The 10,729-nt window shown below is 39.4% G+C and overlaps 1 pseudogene; it reads left to right on the top strand.

Moving 5' to 3' along the window:
- Positions 1–581: 581 nt before the first annotated feature.
- On the top strand, positions 582–3,335 carry LOC125394154 (prohibitin 1 pseudogene; annotated as a pseudogene).
- Positions 3,336–10,729: the final 7,394 nt, after the last annotated feature.

Below are 10,729 nucleotides of genomic sequence, written 5' to 3'. Positions count from 1 at the left end.
AAAGAAGTCCAAATATAGTAAAAGTTGCTTGTACTGAGTAGGAGTAAGGTCGACAAGGTTTTTTATCCCAGCTTCCCAGGGACATACTCAGTTTTACCACTGAGAATCCATATCCTGGGACTCATGCCAGTTACTGGGAAACCAGGGCAACTGACAGTCAGAGGAGAAGCTCCTCTTAGATTAGTGGACTGTGCTTTGAAAACACTGCAGAAAGCGTTCCTTATCTGACCAGTTTCTCCATCTTGTCCCATCAAAGGACAGCTTATTGTCAACTGGGGTAATCCTCTTAGGAAAGGCAGTGACTGCCTTCTTAGAGGATCTTAGATGAGGCAAAGACAAACATAGTCTATTCAGGCAGATGCTTACACAGAGGATGCCATACGGTCCACCACAGTTGGTTGGCGTCTATCCAATTCGATCTTGCTCTCTGAAACCCATTTGATAATAGATTGCTTGGCCTCTTTTGTTTCTTCTTTATCATTGGACAGGTTAAAATCAGCAGTAGTGAGAAAGAAAGGAATGAGGGATGTGGGCTCAGTTAATTAGGCTTCCTTTTGGTACTCTGAGTCTGAAGAATCAGCATGGGGACAGAGAATGCTAGCAATCTGGAAGGAGTCCAGGGATGGAAGAAACCAGAGTCCAAGCTCAATATGCAGTTCCTCCGGGCGAAGCCTGTTTGCACACTTCTTGAATCTTTGCAAGGAAGATGGTAGCTTTGATTTGTGAACCAAAGAGAATAATGATGCATGGTACGCTAGTGTTCCAGAAACGGTTAGCTTCAAACATTTCAAAAGAATTATAGAAGGTCTAAGCCCTGAAGCACCCCTGATCAGTAAACGTCCCTCATTAAGAACTATGCAATGGTATAATTTGTAGCAAATATATTGGGATACAGAGGTACACCAGACATGACAATATTCCAGCTGAACAGAGGTCTCCCCACGTTAGGTAATATGTATGTGAAAGCTACACTCACAACTTCACAACTTTCTCTGAAGTGTAAGTGTGAGAGCTGCTTCTCAGAGACTGAACACTACCATTTTATTAATAATTATTCAGAGATAGCAACAGTTCCTTTGGTTAAAGGTTCAAGAAAGAAGTCAAGAGGCGTGGCCAAGAAACAGCAGGACATAAATGCTGGTGTGGCTGGTTATTGTTAGCACAGTAACTTTCTGCTTTCTTAATCCGGGGATCCCGAGAGAAGGCTTGGCTGTGTTTATTACCCACAGTTTCCCAGCTGCCAGTGCGTCTGGCTCCCAGGGCTTTTCTAGGACACCTGCTAAATGCGGCACCAATGCCAGCACACTAGATATTCTTTTCTCCAAGGTGCTGCCAGTTACATAGACACTACCAAGGTTGCTTATTCTATCATGGCAGCTAATACAGGGTGAACCAAGAAAGTGGATACAACAAAACTTACTCCATAGAAAAGAAACCTCCCACTTCCTTAGAGCAGATTAGCAGGCAGCAGGTAGTTGGTAATCGACCAGTATTTGCTGAAGTAATATTTACTGACTAAATTATTTTATCTTTGTACAACTCTTACATTCTACAGCTAGTAATGGTTTTAATAATTAAACACGTTTAAGGCATGGACAAAGGGAATCGTTAGAAATACCTTGCAGCAATTATTTTTATGCTTTTTGACATAACCGATGTACTTAACTACTTGTATAAGAAATTCAAGGTGAATGTTGTTCACTTTAACATTAGTGTGTCAGTTTTGATGCCAATATTGTCAATAGGAGATGAAAATTGCAAAATAACATCAAAATGACACCAACTAGTAGGGAAAATAATAAGCAAAGGAGCAAATTCAATTAAACAGAAGTCGTACTGATCAATAAAATGTTAAAGCTGGGTGATGGTGGCATGTGGCTTTAATCCCAGCATTCAGGAGGCCAAGTCAGGTGAATCTCTGAGTTCGAGGTCATCCTGGTCTATGGAGCTACTTCCAGGACAGCCAGAGCCACACAGAGAAACCCTGTCTCAGAAAAAAACAAAAAGCAAACAAACAAGCAAACAAAAAGGCACATTAGTAAACAGAAAGTCGCAGCAGGGCAAATAATATTGACAAAAACAAGGTCCAAGAAGTAGCTCAGGAATTCATGTGGAGGTCAAAGTGAAAGCAGGGGTCAGTGGGTGCAACAGAAGGAATCGTGGCAGCCAAAGTGTTTGAGTCCATTGGAAAGCTCAATCTAGCTTTAGCAGTTGCAGGAGGCATAATAAACTCTGCCTTAAGTAGTATAGATGCTGGGCACAGAGCTGCCATCTTTTATTGATTCCATGGTGCACAGGACATTGTGGTAGGGGAAGAGACTCACTTTCTCACTTTCTTATTCCTTGGGTAGAGAAACCAATGATCTCTGACTGCCGCTCTTGACCACAAAATGTACCCATCATCACTGGTAAAGAAGATTTTCAGAAAGTCAACATCTTACTCTGCATCCTCTTCTGGCTAGCGGCCGGCCAGCTTCCATGTGTCTGTACCAGTGTTGGTGAGGACTATGATGAGCTGCTGCCGCCGCCATCCATCACCACAGATATCTTCAAGTCAGTTGTAGCTCAATTTGGTGCTAGAGAACTGATCACCCAGCAAGTTCTATGGAAAAACCTATGTATGCTGAAATATGTATTACTCTCATTGGTTAATAAAGAGTTGGGTGACCGATAGCTTGGTAGGAAGAGAATGAGCAGAAGTCATGCTAGGAGAATACTGGGAAGGCAGGCAGAGTTTTAGGAGTCGCCAGCGAGTCACAGAACAAGAAGGACACAAAACATGAGACAAAGGTAAAAGTCACGTGGTAGATTAAAAGATATAGTTTAAGTTGTAACAGCTAATTAGGAACATACCTAAACTATCGGTTGAATATTTATAATTATTATTGACTCTCTGTGTGGTTCTTTGGGAGTTTACTGGAAGTCCCAACAAAAAACTCAACTTCTCTGTGAGATCTGGTCTAGGTAAAGGCTGACTTCACAGAGTGAGCAGCATTTGTGTTTATCCTGGATAACGTGGCCCTGACACATCTGACCTTCAGGAAGGAGTTCGCAGAAGTCATGAAAGCCAAACAGGTGGCCCAGCAGTAAGTGAAGAGGGCCAGATTTGGGGAGGAAAAGATTGAGCAGCAGCATAAGGCAGCCATCATTTTCTGCTGAGGATGACACCAGGGCAGCCTATCTGCTCGCTAACTCACTGGCTACCACTGGTGATGACTTGATTGAGCTACGCAAGCTTCAAGCTACTGAGGACATGGCTTACCATCTTCCCTACTCTTGGAACATCACCCATCTGCCAGCAGGACCAGTCAGCTATCCTCCAGCTTCCCCAGTGAGACCTCCTGAGGCCAACAAGGCCATGACTTTGATCATACTGAATGAAGTTTTCCATCTGTCCCACACCAGAAATCACTGTGAAATTCCATGGTTGGCTTAAAGTGAAGGAGATAAAAGCAATGTGTACATATAAAGTTTTATATATGATATTAACTATATTAATATAATTTTTATAAAATATAAAAAACAATATATATATATATATATTAATTTTATAATTTTATGGATTTTATATATTTATATACACACATACAGTTATATATTTTTGTGCAAACCTATGTCTCTTGCCCACTAACAAAAACAGGCTATTCACCAGTGTTGGTGACACCAGCAAGTCTGATGTCTCCTCATTCTCTTTCTAGAGACAGACAGCAACCACAGGCATTATCTTTAGATGTACCATCCAATATGGTGGGTCATCTTGGCCTAGTGACTCCAGCACTCCATCCAACAGAGGATGCAGATAATAAGCCTGTTGCTGCACTACCTATGAATAGAAGACAATCAAACTCTATTTCTCCTTGCCTCTACTTAATTGTTGAAGGAGATCTATGATTATGAGTACCCCACCCACTGCAGGAGAAAATATGGAACCTGCAATAGTGGGCATTTCAGGTTTTGTACTGGGAAGTAAAAGACACTTGTGTCCGGTGTCGTTTGCCCAACAACAGTGGTTAATGGAAGGCAGGCCAGAACTATTGTTTTTCAATTCTGAAACCAAATGTAAAACAAATCAGGTGTTGCAAATATATGGGAACGATTTCAAAGCAGCAACTATAGAATTGCTTCAGTGAGAAATCACAAGTTCTGAAAACAAGTGAAACACAGAACCTCAGCAAAGAAACAGTATTTCTAGAAGGGAAAACACATGGAACTGAAAGACACAACAGCAGCAGTAAAGCTCAATGTATAGACTCAGCAGAGAAATAAAAATGGCAGTATGATGCCAGTGATGGTCAAGAAACATTGACAATTCTTATTGCTGTCTGTGCAAGGGTACATCATCCTATGCTGATAATCATGACAAAAGAAATCGTCGTGAAGCAATGCATGAACACAGAGGAAGCCCAGTTTGAAGGGACAAGAACTCTAATTAGAAATCTTAGGATCAAGAAGAGACACTGGCACATCTATTTTCTTGAAAGACAAGAATTTGTAGCCCTCACTTCTGTAACTGGTAAAACCAGTTTCCCAGAAATAAAATTCTTGTTTTAAGAAAAAAGGAGAAAGAAGAGACTATTTCTCTAACATCCTTCTCGCCTTAATTAGTAGCTAAAGGCCTCGCCTCGCCATCAGCCAGAAAATAAATGATAGCAGAAGCAGAATTGACATTGTGGAAGGGAAATAGCAATGGGCTGGGTAGAAGAAGCACTGTTGCTGTCGTGAATTCCTACTTGAAGCAGCAGTTACAGTACAGTCTCTTGTGGAGCTCTGTGTAAGTAGAAATGTTTGAGACACTTATATTTTAAAAAGGAAGTAAAGAGTTTAATCAAAAGAAAGTTTTTAATATTTCAATACAGGTGGTAAAATATTGCTACCAGCATAATGTGATATGTAAGAATAGTTTGATGTTTCCTTCTGCATGGGCCACCAGGCAAACTATTCCAAGTGATGTTTTCAAAAATATTAGAAATAAAACAAAATGGAGACATATTTTTTTTCAAGTAGTCAAACACTTGGCTTTGGACACAGAAACACAAACTAGAGAAAAGAAAAAAAACTAAAATGGCAAGTACTGGTGTTGGGGGTGAGCCTACTACTATCTCCTAAGATCATTCGGCTAAGTGGGTACAGCATCACGCTGCCTTTGCGATTCTCTTCTCTTTACCCATAGATTAGTGAAGCTCTTAATCTTCATCAGAGAAGGTGTTTTGGGCAGTAGACTGTGGCTAATTGAGAAACTCATCGCTGGTTAAAGTGTAGGGGGTGACTGTATTGAAACACCGCCCCTCATTCCCCACCAAGACTGGGAGATTTGGAGGAAGAGGGCACAGAGAGAGACCCTAAGAAAGATACCAAGGAACACTGAGTCATCTCCAGGACATGACAGAACTGCTGCACCCATGAACTCACGGCCCTAATGTCGTACGCATAACGCTGTATAATATCAAGCCAGTCCACACTGGGATATGGAGAAGAAAGAAGTCCACTAACTGAGGAGGTATGGGGTCCTTGATATCTCCTGGGACAATAAAAGTCAGTTTCTTTAAAGATGTGCTCCTTCTTGGTCATTCATGCTCCAGTGGATGATCCCTGTGATGGTTTGAAAGAAAATGTTCCCCAGAGGGAGTGGCACTATTAGGAGGTGTGACTTTGTTGCAGTAGGTATGGCCTTGTTGGAGGAAGTGTGCCACTGTAGGAGTGGGTTTGAGATCTCATGTGTGCTTAAGCCACATTCAGTGTTCCAGTTCACTTCCGGTTGTTTGTGGATCAGGATGTAGAACTCTCAGCTATAGCTCTATGTCTGCCTGCTCACTGCCATGTCCACCATGATGACAATAAACTGAACCTCTGAACTGCAAGCCGCCTCAGCTAAATGTTTTCTTCTTTATGAGTTGCTTTGATCATGGTGTCTCTTCACAGCAATAGAAACGCCAAGACAGACCTATACCCAGGAGCATATGCCAGCACAAATTGACCTCATTGGGTTATTTATAAAAAGAGAACATTGTGAAGGGGTAGAAGGGAAAAGTGTATCTGTGTGGAGTTATGGGGAGGAATGGGGAAAAAATATGGTCAAAATAATACATTGTATTAAATTATCGAAGTATTAATAAATATATACATAACACAATATTATAAATGTAAAAATGCAGAGTCTTATTATGTCAATAATAATTTTAAATATGGCTTGGTAAATAAACTAGTTGGAAAAGAGTTACTGTTTGATTAGATTGAAATATGACTCAATTAAACTGTCTATAAAAGCTCGATTCAAAAACAGTTTTATCTTAATCATTTTACTTGTTCTGAGGTCTACTTTGTCTGATATTAAATTAGTGTCTAATTATTTCATTTTTGTTTTTTTCATCAAGCTAAAGATCAAATGTAGAGTCTAGAAACAATTCACCAGAAATGTCACAAACTCCAGAGCTAGCCAGATCTGCAGTCATGAGCCAAGAGTCAACAAACTTGTAATAAATGAAGCTAAAAGTGCATTTTGATAAAAATGAACTCAAGAAAAAACTGATACAAAAATGACAAAAGAAAAACCCTTAAGCATTAAAAATTAAGCAATGTGTTTTGAAATAATACATGGGTCAAAACGGAAGTATCAAAGTAAAATTTAAAATATGTAGAAGTGAATTAAATGGCATACACCATAAAATGCAAGGGTGAAATCTTTTCTCGTGACAAGTTGGATAGACATGGAGAAGCCAGGCACAGAAAGACAAATAGGATTGTTTCATAAAAGCAAACAGTATATTTGCAAACCAAAACTTTGAATAGTAGAAAGGGGGATGGAAGATATTAAAAACTTATAGTCACAGTAAGTAGAAGGAAGGTTTTCAAATATTTAAAATAGATAAACAATAGAAAGAGAATAAGTAATTGCCTGGGATTAGGCATTTACATAGAGGATACATGTGAGAGTGTCAACAGGGAATGACTCATGATAATGGAGGTATTTTCTAAGTGGTGCCAATATTTTAAAGCTTGGTCTAGTTTTGGTTGCCCATCACAACTATTTGGTAAAGCCCTACTTCTGAAGACACAATTCACTTTAGGTGTCGGACATAGAAAAATCAACCTCAAATAAAAGAGGAACATCTCTCTCTCTCTCTCTCTCTCTCTCTCTCTCTCTCTCTCTCTCTCTCTCATTTCTAGCCTCCATAGTATCAGAAGGCGCAGGCTACTAGATAGAGAAAAACACATCAATTATCTTCTTACTTAGCACTAGATTCTGCAAGCTACACTACCAATCTGCTTGGTAAAATGTATCCATCAGCACAATAGTGACATGGTTATGGGGTAACCAACAACTCTCTAATTGGATATGAGACCTGTTCCATGGGAAAGAAATCCATACTTGATACTGTAAACCTAGTAAAAAACCCATGGCTGAAGAGATCATATTTCTCATAGTAAGAGAAGACATCTGTTTTTGTTTTGCTAAATGATCACGCTGTCAGTTGCCTTCTAAATATTTATGTTTATACCCACATATTTTGCTGCTTCCAACGTTGCTCAGAGAAACTTCTCTTTGCAGTGGGAAGTGGTTAATGAAGAAAGAGATGCCTAACTGACCCAACTACTCAATATAGTAACTTTTGAGTGTTCAGCGATGGAAGAGTCATCTATATCAAACTCTGACCAGGCAACACAGTGTAAAAGCGGTAGAAGGAACGAAAAGAGCTTGCTAGTGTGTAGGAGAGCTGTGAAATCTTCATTTTAGACATGACATGGGCTTTGCACACATCAACCCACAGAAGATGTGGTTTGCTACCTGCAGAAGAACAAAACAGTAAAATTCCAATGTGGATGAGACAGTCCTTCCTCAGGAGCTATTGGCACCTGCTGGCTGCTGAGTGAGGGAGGACCACCCTCCTCTGAGGATGCAGCTGCTGGTAGGTTGCCCACACCCCAGTGGATAGCCCCAAACACATGTCCATATGGGCAGTACTGACTGGACTCAGGGAGTTATTAGTAAATTTTCTTAAAGGAGGACATGAAGTTGGGAGGTAAACAAGATAGGGGCATAGAATAAATAAAACCTCTTATTTAAGAGTGCAGAAAACATCTTTAATTACTTTATACTATTGAAACTTTCGTATAGTGATTTATGCTCTTCTTTAAAAAAACAGTTCTGCTGGACAATGGTGGCACAAACCTTTAATCCCAGCATTCAAGAGGCAGAGGCAGGTGGGTTTTCTGTGAGTTCAGTGCAAGGCTGTTCTACAGAGTGAGTTCCAGGACAACCAGTGCTACAGAGAGAAACTTTGTCTCAAAAAAATGTTTGTTTTCTATGTGAAAGTTAATAGAACAATTAATAAAAGAAAACCTTCAGTGTGTTGGAAATAGCACCTTCTAGAATCTTTTTAAAGCAGTCATACCTCTGGGATTTGTAACTTGAGAAAAGTTAACACTATCACTATACTAGGAAAATTGGGGGAAAGTAAAGGTGATGACATAATTTAAAAGGAACAGTTAGTTATAAAAGAAAGCTGAAACGAAGGACAATACTGTAGAGCTTGGCAGGATCGTTAAAATCTGTGTAACACACACAATCAAGAGAGCTTAGACCCAAATTTAGAGTGATTAATAAACATTAAAATGGATGATACTTACTGAACAAGTCCCTATAGTCTGCCTTTACCAGAAACCTACAGACTCAATGCTGTTAGAACCAGGATACGGAAAGACCATGGTTTTCACAGAATTCTATAGTGTACATTCTAGTATAGTTATTAGTTTTCCTCAAGAAAACTCTGAGACTTATAAACTGAACAGAGCATACTCTGATTCGTATTATTGATGAAGTAGCCAATCAATCAAAGCATTATTTTCCCCAGACTTTCTGGTTCCTCTCAACACCTGATCTGTAAAGTAATATGCAGTTTTATTGACTTCCCATCAGCTGATAGCAATGATACAGTGACTATTTCTAATGACCAATAGTTAAGAGACAATGCAGAACTTACAAGGTCAGAATAATGTGACTTGTTTCTAGTTTGAAGATGAGAAAGATGGGATAAATGATAGAATGGGAAATCAATAACACATTATGAATACAAAACCGATATTAATTAGTTCTGTTTCCAATAAGAACTAAAGATATGAGTATTTCATCTGCATCTTATGGTTTATTTTAGATCAGGAAAGTCTTCAGTATCAAAAAATGACACTATTCTTGTGAAATGATTTGGTACAGCCCAGTAATTCAAGATTTAGCTCTTTGACTGGTGATTAGCTGTCCATTATATCACACAACATTTAGATCTCTTTCCATGTCTCCTTGGAGCCTCTACATATTCCCCAATTGTACAATCTGTTGTACCCATAAATAAATCCAGCTATGCTGCCTCCATTAGTATCTATTACACACATGCATGTCTAGACACACACACACACACACACACACACACACCTGTCCTCACACCTAGTTATTTAGGTTATAGGTCAGATTATCTCTATGTTCCAAATATCTAGAAATTGCAGAATCAGATACCACTCTGACAGTTCTCAAAGAAACATGCCTAATTAATTTGGCTGCCACACACAGTTATGTAGCAACTTATTCACAGAGAATGTGGGGGAGACATAGGATTTTCATATTCGCTTTGGTTAAAGTACACTATTCTTTGTATACAAATGACAGCAGATCTGCAGTTAATTTTGTGTTTTATTCTAAGGCACTACTACTACTATGTTCAACTGCTTAACGTCCAAAAAAGAAATCTTCATTTTTATTTTTATTTATTTTTTTGATTGTTTGTTTGCTTTTTGAGACAGTATTTCTCTGTAGCTTTGGAGACTATCCTGGAACTAGACCAGGCTGGTCTCAAACTCACAGAGATCTGCCTGCCTCTGCCTCCTGAGTGGTGGGATTAAAGGCATACACCACCACCAACCGACGGGAAAAAGAACGCTTATTTGCCTAATTGAACACCTGGAAAGTGAAAATTAATTCTGTAAATTCATACTAAATCTTATTAAAGACAATAGTGTTTAGAAACATATGTCCATAAGCCATGACTAACATATTCTTTTGCATGAAAGGTTTGTTGTATTTACTACAACAGGCATTTGGGAAAACCCAAATTTTTATTGGCCCCCACTTTACAGAAGAGCAAGAGAAGTGAATAGTATGGGAGTATTCGTTCCTCTGTGAGGAATTCAACATCGCAGAGGCATTGCTCCTGAAGACAGTAGAGATGTTTGCTTTTATCTTTGCTACTATAGCAGCCATCCCAACCTGGAGAACTAACAAGCAAAAAGATATCTTTCTCATAGTTCTGGAGGCTGAGAAGCCCAAGATCAAGGCTCTGGTAGGTTTGATGCCAAAGAAGGCCATGGTCATTTCTCCAGGATGGCACACTGTGCTCACACAGAAAGGAGAAGAAAGAATGGCACTTGCTCATGACCCTTCATAGGCTTCCTGTTTCCATAAGTGCGGGCCGATGTCACTCGATCTCTCAGGCTCTCAAGGCCCTGCCTCTTCATTCTGTTGTCATGAAGATTGAATTTCAACATGGGTTTAGAGACGATACAAGAATTCAAACCATACCATTCCTCTATAATAGTTCTAATCCTATTAAAATAGAGGGCTAACACCTCCAAAACTTGACAAGATGAAAAATCATGACCTTGATTCATCTTTGCACAAGATGACTCAAGATGGGTGAGAATGGCACTATAAAGAAATGGCACTATAAAGAAATGACAGTAATTG

The sequence above is a fragment of the Myodes glareolus genome, chromosome 20 (genome assembly GCF_982192425.1).
Source record: "Myodes glareolus chromosome 20, mMyoGla1.1, whole genome shotgun sequence".
NCBI lineage: Eukaryota > Metazoa > Chordata > Mammalia > Rodentia > Cricetidae > Myodes > Myodes glareolus.
Note: the sequence above shows the minus strand (reverse complement) of the source record. Positions and strands in the feature narration are given on the sequence as shown.